The sequence below is a fragment of the Vicugna pacos genome, chromosome 14 (genome assembly GCF_048564905.1).
Source record: "Vicugna pacos chromosome 14, VicPac4, whole genome shotgun sequence".
In the NCBI taxonomy this organism is placed as follows: Eukaryota; Metazoa; Chordata; class Mammalia; order Artiodactyla; family Camelidae; genus Vicugna; species Vicugna pacos.
Genome location: NC_133000.1, coordinates 3,923,858 through 3,939,276, shown reverse-complemented (window position 1 = coordinate 3,939,276; position 15,419 = coordinate 3,923,858). Strand labels below are relative to the sequence as shown.

General features: G+C 38.5%; 1 long non-coding RNA gene across 3 annotated transcripts in view; it reads left to right on the top strand.

Annotated features, from left to right (window-relative positions):
* The window catches only part of LOC140701069 (uncharacterized), a 19,350-nt gene extending 3,931 nt beyond the window's left edge, over nucleotides 1–15,419 (top strand). For all 3 annotated transcript variants that reach the window (XR_012079837.1, XR_012079839.1, XR_012079838.1), the window contains exons 3-4: nucleotides 3,045–3,141; nucleotides 9,898–15,419. This is a non-coding gene — a long non-coding RNA (uncharacterized lncRNA). The remainder of the gene's footprint in view (nucleotides 1–3,044; nucleotides 3,142–9,897) is intronic.

Sequence of the window (15,419 nt, the reverse complement as noted above, 5' to 3'; positions counted from 1 at the left end):
TACATTGCTTTATTTATCTAAATAGCTAGAAATGTAATAAGATCTCTTCGTTATAGAGCAAATCCAAATCTCTGTGACCAAGGTGTTTACAGTTACTTCTATTTTAGTTAACTTTAGAAAATGCCCTTATTTGTCATAGCAAAATTTTAAGTCAATTTTTCTGTTTCTTAGCATAGTCTATTATTTATCTCACTCATCAGTTGATTCGGGCTAATTGTAACTATAACTAAAGTGATATTACTGGTATCCTAAGAAAAACATAATTAGAGAATGTTAAAATAATAGTATACCAAAATGAATTCCAAAATTAAATGTGTTCTTGCTGTGGCCTACTATTTTAGACTTTGTACACATATATTTGTGTATGTGTGTGTGTATACGCAGGTTTTAAAAATATATATATACTAAAATGCACAGATTCTAAGTGTACATTTGGGTGATTTTGACTTATATACCCTTGTAACCAGTATCCCCAGTCAAGATATAGAACATTGCCATCCCTGTCGGTAATTCCTGACGCTTCTTCCCAGCTAATCCCCTCCCTCACTAGCACCATCCAATATTCCGGTTTCTATAACCATAGATTCATTTTGCCTATTCTTAAATTTCATGTCGATGGTACTATACAGTGTGTACTCTTTTTTTTGTCTGGCTCTTTTTGTTCAGCTTAATGTTTTTGAGATTCAATCATGTTATTGCTTGTACCAATAGTTCAATTTATTTTTTATTGTGAAGTAGTATTCCACCATATGAATATACCACAATTTATTTATACATTCTCTTCTTGATGGAAATTTGGGGTTTGTTAATAAAGCTACCATAAATATTTTTGTGAATATGTTTTCATTTCTTTGGAATAAATAACTAGAATTAGCATTGCTTGACCACTAGGTATGTAACTTCATAGAAAATTGCCAAATGGTTTTCCAAAGTGAACCCCTATTTTGTTTAGCATTTTCCTCTGAAGAGAGTAAGGCGTTTATTTTTCCTGCAGTCTTTTTAAATAGGTTTGTGTCATTAGCTCCATCATACAGATCTGAAAACCAAAGTGGTTTCCTAAGTGATGGTCAATTTATCTCCAGTTTGAGATCATTAATGCAAAATGAGTAAGAAAGGCATTGAAACTTAAAAAGAAATGTGAAGTAAGTTCAATGTAGGAAATAGGAAAAGTCAAAATTCATTCAATATTTATAAGCATCTAGATTAAATCAGGTACTGTACTGAGTGATGAGACTATAAAAATGAATAAAACATGATCCTTGCCCTCAAGGACTCCACAAAGAGTTTGGTGGAGGAGAAAGGGGATACAGAGTTCTGAGTGCGGTAGTAACGGGCACTGCGTATGAGTGGTGTGGGGTTCCACAGTTGATGCCACCACCCCTAGATTAGAAGAAGGGCATGGGTCCCCCAAATGAAGAAGAAAGCTTCACAGTGGAGGTTGAGTTTGTTGAAAGAGCAACACTGACCAGAGAACAGGGAGTGAGGGTATTTCAGGCAGAAAGTATTTTTGCTTATGTAAAGGTGTACAAATGGATAATAGCTTTAAACACTCAGAGAAATGAAAGCCATTCAAAAGCTCTGGAAAATAAGGTCAACAAATGCACAGGAATGTGACTTACTAAAATGAAGCAAATTCATGATTTTGTACCAGGCTTGAGTAAAATCCTCAGCAAAACCCATAGCTAAATTAAGCTAAATTCACATCTCTTTCCATTTTTGTACTTTTCCCTGTGGAAGGATATCAACAAAATATTTTGCTTTATTGTGGTTTTCAGAAGACATAGGCATTTTAACTCATGCAGGACAAAGTTTCTAAGTAGAAAATGTGGATCTACCCTCTTTACATGTGAGACTAATTGGGAACTCTAGTCAATATCACTCAACTCTGTTGGATTTGCCCTTTGTCTTGGTGGATTGGCAGGGGCACAATTTCAAGGAAGAACTGCTGAGGAGTTCCTAGTGTAAGAAGTATGTCATGAAAATTCTTGTCTCCAGGAAGATGTCCCTGTAATGACAGCTAAAGTAATGAGGCAGAAATACTATGAATAATTGAAATACATTTGGTGAAAAATAATTATGCAAAATCATCTTTTTTCCCTTAAAATTTTCTTTTGAGATTTTGAGAAACAGAAAAAAATGAACAAGATAAAAATCTTTTTTTTTTTAAATCAAGTAAGACTAAGATTGCACCCTTCCAGAATTTGATTCTTTACATGAAAACAGGCATAAACAGGCTTGTGACCATGTAATTACACATTCAATTTGAACCTTAACCCCCATAATGATCACATCAGTCCTTCTAGGTAGCACCAACACTGGGAGCTATCCTCATCGCCTGCTGACAGACTTACTTTTTGTGTTTGTGAAGAAGGAAGGAAGGAATTCACCCTCTGATCCCACACACTTGCTTTATAATAATTTTGATGAGGCCTGATAGACACATTTCACATCTGTTTTTAGCCCTCTAATTGGTTGATTATGGCTACCTGGATCTGAGTTAAGAAATTTCTTTTTTTTTTTTAAATGACCAGTGCTCAAGCAGAAAACAGAATATCAAATTTTGATTTCACTTAAAATTTCAGGGATTTGAGGGAGGGAAATATCTCAGTGGTAGAGCACATTCTTAGCATGCATGAGGTCCTGGGTTCAATCCCCAGTACATTCATTAAAAAAAAAAAAGTAAAACAAAATATTTCAAGAATCTAAGCTGAAAATCAGTTAATCTTCAGTCTTTCAAGGTCCGTGCTTCATTCATATGGAAAATTGGAATTCACTGATTCAAAGACAAAAGACTTGTCTTAAAAAGACTCAAAAGATTTCTTGGATGATAAATGGGTCTTACAAAATACATTTTGATGAGTTAAGTATAAATGAATTAGACACAATGGATTAAGTTGTCCTTAAAATTTTTTTACTTATTATTTATTAATTTAAAGAACTTTACATTTGGACCCCTTCACCCGTTTCTCCCACCTTTCACCCCGTGCCTCTGGCAACCACCAATCTGTTCTCTGTATCTAAGACCTTGTCTTTTTTTTTTTCAGGTTCTACATATGAGAGAGATGATATAGTATTTGTCTTTCTCTGACTTAATTTCACTTAACATAATGCCCTCAAGTTCCATCCAGGTTGTCACAAATGGTAAGATCTCTTTCTTTTTTATGGCTGAGTAATATCCCAACATATATATATGTATATGTCACATATATGTATATCACAATTTCTTTAGCTGTTCATCCGTCAGTAGACACAGGATGTTTCTGTATCTTGGCTGTTGTAAGCAGTGCTGGAGTGAATATGGAGGTGTATATCTTTTCAAGCTAGTGCTTTTGTCTTCCTTGGATAAATACCTGGAAGTGGACTAGCTGGATCATATGATAGTTCTATTTTTAATTTTTTGAGTAACCTCCATACTGTTTTCCACAGTGACTGCAGCTGTTTACATTCTCACTAACGATGCATAAGCGTTCTCTCTTCTGCACACCCTCGCCAACATGTCATTTGTTGCCTTTTTGATAATAGCTGTTCTAACAGGTATGAGGCCACGTCCTCAGACTGTGGTTTTGATTTGCATTTTCCTGATGATTAGTGATGTTGAGCATTGTTTCACATACCTGTTGGCCATCTGTATGTCTTCTTGGGAAAACATGTCTATTCAGTTCCTCTGCCCAGTTTTTAATAAGATTTTTGTGTTTTTTTTTTTTAGCCATTGAGTTGTATCAGTTATCTATGAATTTTGGATATTAGTCTCCTATGAGATATATGATTTGCAAATATGTTTTCTCATTCAGTAGATTGCCTTTTAATTTTGTTGACGGTTTCCTTTTTTGCTGTACAGAAGCTTTTTACTTTGGTGTAACCCCACTTGTTTATTTTTGCTTTGGTGGTTTTTACTTTTGGTGTCAAATTTTAAAAAATCATTGCCAAGACCTATGTCAAGGAGCTCACCACCTATGTTTTCTTCTAGGAGTTTGATGGTTTCAGTTCTTACATTTGTCTTTAATCCATTTTGAGCTAATTTTTGTGTATGGTGTAAGGCAGTGGTTCAGTTTTATTCTTTTGCTTGTGGCTATCCAGTTTTCCCCACACCATTTATTGAAGAGACTGTCCTTTTCCCATTGTATATTCTTGGCTCCGTTATCATAAATTAATTGACCATATAGGAATGGATTTACGTATGGTTCTGTATTCTGGTCCTCTGATCTGTGTGTCTGTTATGCCAATGCCATACTCTTTTTTTTTTTCAAGTGATAGAATGCATACACATTCTTCTCTATGGCACATTCATTCACCAGGGTGGGTCTTGTTTTAGGCCACAAAACAAGTCTTAATAAATTTAAGAGGATTGAAATCATATCAAGCATCTTTTTTAACCACAGTTATGTGAGACTAGAAGCCAGTTACACAAAGAAAACTCGAAAATTCACAGATATGTGGTGATTAAACAACATGCTACTGAACAACCAATAGGTCAAAAAGATATCAAGAGAGAAATAAAAAAAAAATACATTGAAACAAATGAACTTGGGAATATACCAAATTTCACGGGATACAGCACAAGCTGTTACCTACCTCAAGAAACAAGAGAAGTCTCAAATGAGCAGTGTAACTTTACACTTCAGGGAACTAGAGAGAGAAGAAACGAAGGGTGAAATTAGTCAAAGGGAGGAAAAAACAAAGATTAGAGCAGAAATAAATAGAGGCAATAGAAAAGATTAATGATAGTAAGAGCTGGCTCTTTGAAAAGATAAACAGATTTGACAGGCCTTTAAGTAAACTCACCAAGAGAAAAAGTAAGAGAACTTAAATAAATAAAATGTTATTTATGTTAACATGTAGTGGGATTTTTATTATTTTATGTAAGTTAATGAATATTTCTAAACATTACTCATTTTAATTTCTAATATGGTAAATATTGACAGATAAAACCCACAGAAACAGAAGTTCTTACTGGTCCTCAATGGTCTTTTAAGAGGTAAAGGTGTACCGAGGTCAGAATGTTTCAGAGCACTGTCCTGGTCCTCTGCCTCTGTTGCTACTGTATGTAGGACAGGCAGGGATATCAGTGCGAGTTTCCTGAAGTAATCTCCATTTGTAGAAAACTTTGACTACATATTTTCCTATTGGGTGAGCCCCATAGTGAGCTTGCTTCTGCAAAGTTATTCAGGAACTTGGACACATGGGATTATTTCCATTTTGCTTTGTGAATTCTGGACAAGTCACTGCACAACTTTGCTAGATTGCCTTGAACTGACGTTCTTAGGTTTTTAACTTACTCTGTAATTAGGCTAATTTTGCTTCATTGTTATTCTGTCATGTCCTTAGATTTCTAGTGAAACTGCTTATTAGTGTAACAGGTCAAATTTTGTGGGAAAATCAAATAGATATGGATCTAGCCCTTGGTTTATGCTTCTTAAAATTTCTTTTGGGGACACTTTAAAAAGAAACCCACTGAAGTTTTTTCAAAAAAAGGCTTTCTGGTTGTCGAATGAAATAGGTGTGCAATTCGGCTTCTGTCCTATGAATAGGTTGAGCATTTTCTGCCGACTGGCACAGCATTCTGTCTCTGCCTCTCTGCTGCCATTCAGGTACTTGGCTGTACTCTTACGGAATAAAGAAGAATTTGTGGTTGAAATATTTTGACTTCAGTACTTGCTGACAGAAGACTAAAACCTTTTTAGCCATTAGAAAAATTACTCTGGCTACAGTCTCATATATGCCAGGAATTTTCAAAATAGACTTTTTTGGAAAACTGACAGTAACTCTAAGCATTATAATGAACCACAATGACATCAAAATACTTCTGCAAAATAATTGATATAAAATGGTTTTTAAAAGTTTTAGCACAGGGATTGGTAGCTGAAGCATAAAAATGTGTGAACAACTTTGGTCAGACGTTAGTTTAATGCTGCTAATTTTCACAAATCTTTTGAATTTTGTAAATGCAATTCCACTGCAAACTATTTTCTTCAAACTAGTTTTCAAGAATCCGTGATGCTTAAAACTTGGTTTCTGTAGTATTCAAAAACTGATTTATGTGCATGAAATTGGTGAGGTTCAGTTTAAACAATTTGCTAGAATTCTATTTGATTTTAATTGATCTAGGAGAAGATACTTGAAGAGTAAACTAGATAGGGAACTTCTTGGAATAGTGGTCTGATTTCTTTGGCACAATGGATTTCAGAAAATTGTAATGTAATCTTCATAAAGAGAAGGACTTTATCACTGTGGGTGTAGTACTTTATATCCAGCACTTAGCGTATAGTGAACATTCAAAAAATATTTGGAAACAGAGATGGAAAAGATGGAAATGGAAGGGAGCAACAGAATGGCTCAGTCGGATCAGTGCTAATGCGGATAATTTTAATAGTATTAATGGAATTTTAAGAAAGTGGTCATTCACAGTTGCAGAGTATTGTAGTAACAGTATGAATTGGGATTTAGGGTCTCCTTAAAATTGACAGGAAATCCAACTTAGTCTGCTACCCAGCTGACCGGTTTCCTCAGCAGTGCTCAGGGCGTTCATTCGTTCACTAGCATATGTTCACGGAGCATCTACAAGGTGACAGGCACTGACCTAATACTGGAGATACAGGGGGAATGAAACAGAACAAAGATCCCTGTGCTCTTGAAGTTTGCATTCTAGTGGTGAAAGACAGATAAGAAAAAATACATTATTTACATTACAATGTTACAACATATACATTATGACAGATGGAGACAAGTGCTCTGGAGGAGAAAATCACACAAAAGGGGAAGTGATGAGACATCACTGTTTTAAAGAGAGAAGACCTCATTGAGAAAAAGCAAAAATCTGAAGAAAGTGAGGAAGTCAGTCATGCAGATGTCCTTTCAAGGACAGATAAGAGCTTTTCAAGCAAAGAGAGCAGCAAGTGCAAAGATCCTGTAGACAGAGTGTCTGAGATGTGTGAGCAACGCTGGGGTTGGGGCACTGGCCGTCCGCTGGACCAGAGAGGAGGAGGAGATAGAGTGGAATTCACTGAAAGGTGATGGGGGTGCTTGGGTTTGAACTCTGAGTGAGGCACGTGGGGAGGCATGAAAGAACTTTGAAGGGGAGTGACATAATCTGATTTATTTTTGTAAAAGATCACTCTGAGCTTAGTGTTAAGATTAAACAGAAGATAACTGAGGGGAGAAATATAAGATTCAAAAATAATAGGTAGAGACTTCAATACCTCATCTCAATAATGGATAGAACAACCAGACAGAAATTTGGCAAGAATATAGGACACTTGAACAATACTATCAACCAAAGAGAGCTAACCGACATCTAGAGAGCATTCAAACAACATTAGCAGAATAGACATCTTCTCAAGTGCATGGAGAACATTCTCCAGGGTCGACCTTATACAAGGCCGTAAAACAAGCCTCAAAAAATTCAAGATAATTGAAACCATACAAAGTATGTTCTCAAACCACAATGGAAACATAAGGAAAAGTTTGGAAATCACAAATGTGTGAAAATTAAATGACACACTATAAGTTACATTGGATTAAAGAAGAAATCATAATAGAAATTAGAAAATACTTTGAGATGAATGAAAATGAAATATGCCAAAGTTTATGGGATGCAATGAAAGCAGTATTTACAGGAAAATTTAAGGTATAAATTCTTTATTTAAAAAATCAAGATATAATTGACATATAATAATGTATTACTTTCAGGTGTACAACATAATGATTTGATGTTTGTATATATTGCAGAATGATCACCACGATCAGTCTAGTTAATGTACTTTGGAATAAATCTAGCAAAAGCACAAGAATTCTACCCTTAAAATTATAAAATATTGTTGAATAATATTAATGAAGACTTAAATATATGGGAAAACATTCTATGTTCATAGACTAAGAAAGACAATATTGTTAAAAAGGCAAAAAGAAAAGTTGATCTGCATATACAGTACAAACCCTATTAAAATCTCTGCTGGCTTTTTTTTTTTTTGGTAGAAATTGGTAAGCTAAAATTCTCATGGAAATGTAAAGGACCCAAAATAGACACAACAATCTTGAAAAAGAATGAAGTTTGACAACCTACTCTTCCCCATTTCAAAACTTAATGCAAAGCTACAGTAATCAAGACAGTGTGGTACTGGCAAAAGGATAAAATATAGATCAATGGAATAGAACTAAGAAGCCCACAAAAAAAAACCCTTACATTTACGGTCAATAGATTTTTGGCAAAAGTGCCAAGAAAGCCCATTGGGGAAGAAGAGGGCTTCAAAAATGGTCCTGGGACAGTGGAAAATCCACATATGCAGGGAAAAAAAAGAATTTTGATATCAATCTCGCACCATACATACAAGTTAACTCAAAATGGATCATAGACCTAAATGTAAGAGCTAGAACTGTAAATTTTAGAACAAAACAAGGTCTTTGTGACCTTGGGTTTTGGCAATGATTTCATAGGAATAACACTCAAAGCACAGAGTAAGAGAAAATCTAACGAATTGGACTTTTCAAAATTAAAACTTTTGCATTCAAAGAACACTTTCCAGAAAGTGAAAAAACCCGCAGAATGGAAGGAATATTTGCAAATCAAATATTCAGTAAGGGACTTATATCTAGAGTATGAAACTCTAACAACTCAGTAATAAAAAGACCCAATTTATTTCAAATGGGCTGAGGGTTTGAATGGACATTTCTAAAAAGAAGATATACAGATGGCCAATAAGTACACGAAAAGATGCTCAGTATTACTAGTAACTAAGGAAGTGCAAATCAAAACTGCAGTTGGTTACTACTGTACACTTACTATAGTGGCTATAATAAAAAAGATATTAGCAAATGTTGGCAAAGATGTGGGGAAATGTGGAGAAAATGCATTACTGATGAGAATGTAAAATAGTGAAGCCACTTTGGAAAATAATTTGGCAGTTCTCAGAAGGTCAACTTTAGAATTACCAGGTGGCCTAACAGTTCCACCCGTGGGTATCTACCAAAGAGAAACAAAAACACATATTGACACAAAGATTTTTCACATTGGGTATTCAGAGCACCAGTAGTCACAAAGTTGAAACAATTCAAATGTCCATCCACTGGATAAAGAAAATGTAGCATATCCATAGAAAAGAATACTATTTGACAATAAAAAGGAATGAAGCACTGGTACATTGACAATTGAATGAACCTCAGAAACATTGTGCTCAATAAAAGAAGCAAGACAGAAAAGAACGCACGTTATATGATTCTCTTTATATGAAATATTCAGAATAGGCGAACCCACGGAGACAGGAACCTGCAGAGTTAGTGGTGGCCTGAAGCTGAGGCGAGAGGGGAAAGGGAGTTGACAGCTGCAGGGCACGGGGTTTATTTTGGGATGACGGAAATGGTCTAGCGTTAGACTGTAGTAATGACTGCACAACTCTGAATATAGTAAAAAACCATTGAAATGGGTTAATTTTAAGATATGTAGATTATATCTCAATAAAGCTGCTTACAACAAACACTGGCTCTCATCCAGGGAGGCCTCTGCCCCAAGCAGCTGTGGAGATGTAATACTGAGGTAACCATGGAGACAGAATGCCAGCAGGATAATGGATTTCAGCCTTGTCTTTTTTCCCCTCCAATATTTTAATTAATTTTTATGAAAAGCTTAGAAGAAGAGGTATTATAGAATTTTCAGCAGCACCTATCTTTTTCACATTTCAAAGGGGAAAAATATTTCCTATTCTAGAATCTTGAGTGGGTGGCTCTTTATTTTAGTGATCAAAGAATCGTGTCTGTTCCCCATCTGAAGAGTTTAAGGATCTCACCACTGAGCTCCGCATGGTGTGGTGGGAAAGACCTTGGCTGAGGGGTCTGGAGACTGTCTTTGGAGTTTGCCGTCTTGTGGGATGACCACAGGCTAATTCTCTTTTCTCTCTTGTTCTCCAGACTTTCTAGGTGGAACTTCAGGAGTCTGTCTCGCTAAGGTTCCTCCTGCCACTACAATTTTGTGTGAGGAGCGGCACCATTTCTGTGCACACTAGCTGTAAGAGCAGCTCGTTGTACACCGGAAAGTAATGGACCCGGTACCATTTTGCGGCGGAGCTGAGTCTTGTGTGTGTCCTTCCTCTAAATGCTCTTCCTTCACGGAGGCATTCGTCCTCCGGTGGTGGTTCTGGAAAGATGCTCCAGCCCCACAAGGTTTGGGGGCCTTCCTCTGTGAAACTCAGCTCACTTGATTTTAAAATTTTAATGTATTTTTGACGTTTTATTTTGAGATAATTATAGATTCCTCCGAAGCTGCAAAAATAGTATAAAGAGATCCCGCATGCCCTTCACCCAGCCTCCCCTGTGGAGACAACCGTGTGAGCCCTGAAGTCCCTGTTCCATCAGCCTAGTGGTCAGCGAGTGGTTTTGCAGAATTTTCTTTAAGTGCCTGGGGCCAAAAACAAAAACATCCCGCTAAAGCTTTTTTTCAGCCTTTTCAGACTGGCGCACGTTGGTGCTCCCTCGGTGGTTGGCCAAGCCTGCACTTCCTGCCTGTGTGGGGCCTGCGGGCAGCCCCTAAGGAGAGCTTCGTGCCTTCGCCGGCCTCTTCTGAGCCCACGTGCAGACCACGCATGCATGAGGCCTTCTGCACGTGGAAGCTTTTCAGAGCCTGCATTCCCTGAACAATGCCCTTCTCACGCCTCTTTCTTACTAGGGTTTTTGGTTTTCCTGTTGCTTGGCCTAATTGTTATCCTCTGCTGCAGGTGGCGGCAGCTGATACGTTTGCCTTGAAATGTTTTTGGCAAATGTTACCCAGGAAGCTGCCTCACCCAGGGGGAAGCTCTGGGCAAGCCCTTAAACGAATCCCTCAGGGCACTGCCATACAGGCCAAAACACAGAAGCACGATTCTTAGAGAGTAAGGCCAGCATTGGTCTCTCTGGGACCAGTAACCTGCACCAGGAACATGGGCTTCTGTCCTCAAGTCTGTAGCTGTGTTGGGCAGCCGGGGGTTGTAGTAACAAGGTATGTTAAAATCTCATGGAGATCTCTTACCAAGATTCAGCTTTCTTTTCTTTGTTAAGCTTATCCCCTGTTATAAGTTTTGTTTGTTTATTCTTTATTTTTTTTAATTGGGGTACAGTCGATTTACAATGTTGCATTACTTTCTGGTGTACAACATAGTGATTAATTTATACATATATGTATATTCTTTTTCAATATAGGCCATTACAAACTGTTGAATATAGTTCCCTGTGCTGTACAGTAGGGCCTTGTTGTTTATTTATTTTATATACAGCAGTGTGTATCTGTCATTCCTGAACTCCCAATTTATCCCTTCCCATCCCCTTTCCCTCCAGTAACCACAAGTTTGTTTTCTATGTCTGTGACTCTGTCTCTGTTTTGTAAATAAGTTCATTTGTGTCCTTTTTTTTAAGATTCCACATATAAGTGATACCTTATGGAATTTTTCTTTCTCTTTCTGGCTTTCTTCATTTAGTGTGATGATCTCCAGGTCCATCTATGTTGCTACCAATGACATTATTTCATTCTTTTTTTCATGGCTGAGTAGTATTCCATTGTATATATATATACCATATCTTCTTTAACTGTCCATCTGTGAATAGACACTTAGGTTGCTTCCATATCTTGATTATTGTAAATAGTGCTGCTATGAACATTGGGATGCATGTATCTTTTTGAATTAGAGTTTCCCCCAGATATATTCCCAGGAGTGGGATGACTGGATCATATGGTAAGCATGTTTTCAATTTTTTGAGGAATCTCCACACTGTCTTCCATAATGGCTACACCAAAATTTTTTTTAATTAAATTCTAGAGTTCAGAAAAAGTTCGTTGTGACAATTTTTGCCAGGTTATTCATTACTGTTGTAGAAGCATGAAGTGTAGGGGTTCTCTGTTCTCCTGTTTTCATTGATTTCTGTCCAAAGGAGACAATGGGTGGGATGAATGTGATATTACTGGTTCCAGGAAAAGAGTACCATCCAGTTCAGACCCTTTCAGATGTAGCTGGGGTTTTCAGAGATGGAAAGCGTTGACCTGCCCCTTTTGTGGGGTCACCTTTGAGGTACAGACTGAGCTTCTGCTGCAGGTGCTTGGACTCTTTGGTGGTGCAGATTGACAAAGGGCTTTTCATCTGCCCAGAGTGCTTTCAGTTTTCCTGGAATAAGTAAATCTGGGAAAACCTGGCACTGGGACATTCAGTGAACCTCTTCAGAGTTAGCCTCCAAAGTCCAGCGCTGGACGTGGGCCCTGAGGTGGAGAACTTTCATGTGACCAAAAGCTCAGAAAAGAACTCATCTTTTCCATTTACCTGGACTCTCCTGAAGACCCCACTGGACTCCCTGTAAACACAGCTTCCCCTTCGCCTGCCGCAGGCATTTGGCGAGAGGGACTCAGGATGGCCCTCCACTCGTCCCCAGGGCCTCAGTATCTCTCAGACGCAGAGGGTCCAGATCAGCATGGCCCTTGGAGCCCGGTGGCTGGGATCAGAGCGCTCATGCCCTTCTGAGCAGGGGCTGCAGGTTGCTGCAGTTCTGTGTGAACTCGGGTCTGGGTCCAGTCCCCGCCAACACCTCGCTCATTTTCCCTGAGATCTGTGGTGTCAAGGCAGGTGTGCCCAGCGGAGTCCGACAGAGGGTACTGAGACATTCCTTCCTCTCTGCTGCCCGTGCCCAGGGCTCCACTTCACCTCTGGCTGCCGTTTTGGAAGATGGAAGTGGCATGGGTGTCTGTGCAGAGTCTGCGTGTTGTCAAGGATCATTCTCTGTGTCTTTAGAGCTTGGATTCTGGGTTGTGAGCCTCAGAGGAGGACATGAAGTTGCTGTTATCTGAGCCCAGGACACATGAACCTGAAATTTCAGAAGGCTGGCATCTTCCTGGTTTTGACCTGAAAGCCCTTCCATTTTGTGATGCTTCCAATGGTTTCCATCTCTACACATTCAAAAATGTGTTTGCCTCAGGGCCTTTGCATTAACCTTCTGCTCTAGGATCCCAGGAGAGGGTGAGACTGTGGGACCCCTGAGATCTGTCTTTAGGGAGCTACAAATACTGCAGTTTGGCTACAGGCACCCCAAGAAGATATGTGACCTCTGTCCAAAATAAGAAACAAATGGGAGAAAATTGTTGGCTCATAGATGCTTCTGTTACTTCAAGAGGTTTATAAGGTTGAGAAAACTAATAAGTGGCTTTCCCCCCACTTTTTGATAAGGAAGCCTGAGGATAAAAATTGCTAAAATAAGTCATTAATTCTAGGTGTTAGGTTTTACTTAGGATGGAGATGGAACAAACCCAGGAGGTACCACTAAAAGTGTGATTGCATTTCCTCTTGTATGTTTCCGAGAGGATGTGTCCTTGAATTGCTGTTTTGGGAGGAAACCAGGAGCCTGTCTGAACAGTATCCTGGATGAATCTGTGGAAAAGGTCAGTGAAAACGCTCCCAGTCACAAAGTGAGATGTGTGGGTGAATTGTGAACAAAGAAACACCATCACCTGGGAAGCGTGAACTGCCAAGCAAGAAAGAGGACCAATATGCAGACGAAGTATCTAACCAAAAAGATTCTGAAAGGGAAAGTCCTTGCAGAGAGAACAAGGAAGTCACACGTCTGAGGGATTCACTCCCCAGATAGAGAAACTGACAGGTATTTAATCAAATAAACAGCAAAGTTATCAAGGTGCCCAAGTTACTCTGTCAATGGTGGCAACAGACAACTCCCTCACGTGATTCCAGTCATAAAGACAAACATATTCTCAGATACCAGCAGAGCAAAATCAGCCATAACGTTGTTTTTGTTTGGAAATCCAGGCTTATGGGATTTTCAGTATTTTAGCATCTTGGAAGGAGATCTGAACCAGCGAGGGTGAGCCTGTGATTTGGAGCTTAGTGCAGAGTGCCCAGCTTTCCTCCTGACCGCTGTCTGAAGTGCTCACCCTGCTGGAAACGGCATCGTGTCAGCGCTGGCTGCCTGTATCCCTCCTGAGTCAGGGTCCTGCTGTTGAGGTGTGGGTTTGACTGCAGAGCTGGCTGGTAGCTGTCCTTGCTTTTAAATTCCGTATCTTTAGTCAGTTGTTTTGTGTTATTCGGCTACCTTATTTATTTAGGAGTAACTAGAGTTGTTTTTACAGAAAGTCCTTTTAATGGTTATTAAAATGCTGTCATCTATGCACCAGAAATGAACACAACGCTGTAAATGGAGTATACATCGACTTTTAAAAATGCTGTCATATAATGTGGAGGCTTAAAAGTACACTTTTCGGGGGAGGGTTGTTTAGGATTATAATTTCCTTTTAAGTTCAGAAGTAGTTTACCGTCTGTGTCAGGTCAGTTGGGACTGGGGACTAAGAAACTAGTTCACTCTACCAGGTTGGGCTGAAGTGACTGTGGCCACAAGGATCCCCAACGTTGGTTGCTGACCCCAGCCTGCAAGGAAGTGACTGACTCCAGGATGTGGAAGGGGAGGATTTCATGAGCCATATAGCAAGCACCAGGCAAGTTCTCCAAGGAGAATTTGGAAGCATCGTTTCTGTATGTGAATCAGCCCTTAAGAGCAGGTTTATGAAACTTAATTCCCAAAGGATTAAATATTTAAATGTATAAAGGTAAGACCTTGAAGCATTTAGAAATAGTAGACTTTTTAAAAAAATCTCTGTGTAAGAAAGAAGTACTTAAACAAGACACAGAAAGCTCTAATTGGGAAAACTGATACACTGACTAGGTTAAAATTAAGACCTGCTGTTCATCAACAGACCAACAAAAAAGTGCAAAAACAGTCTACACACTCGGAGAATGCATTTGCAACACATATAACTGACAAACAAAGTAGTGTTCAGATTCTGCCTATAAAACAAATAGAAGACAAGCAACCAGTGGAAAAACTGCATGAAAACCCAGGAGGCAGAAATGCAAATGGTGAGTAAACAGATGAAACACTGCTCAACTTCATTAGTAATTAAGGAAATGCAAATAAAGACGACAATGATATACCACATAAAATCCACTGAATTGGCTACCATTAAGAAGTCTTATAATCACAAGTCTCAAAGATTAGTAGAAACTCTAATGCTCCTTGGTGGGTACACACAAGTGTTTGGACACAGTTTGATAATGCCTGGCCAGTGGAATGTTCACGTTCCCTGTAACTCAGCAATTCTTCTGGTATGTACCCTGCAGCAGCTTCTGTGCATGTGCACAGGGAGATGCCCGTAAGGACATTCATAGCAAGATTGAAACGGTATTTCTACCTACTTTTCTGCAACCATTGGAGAAATGCAAAATCTACCTTTCTGGCTGAAGTCACCTAGAATTTTAGTTACATGCATAACTCCTTAGGGAAGTACTTGAGAATGAACACAGAAGATTTTCACACAACTACTCAGTCCTTTTTCATTCTGGATAATTTTAACATATCATCAGACTGGCAAGTGACCTCAAAATATAAAAATATAAACTGAAAGTAGATTTTTC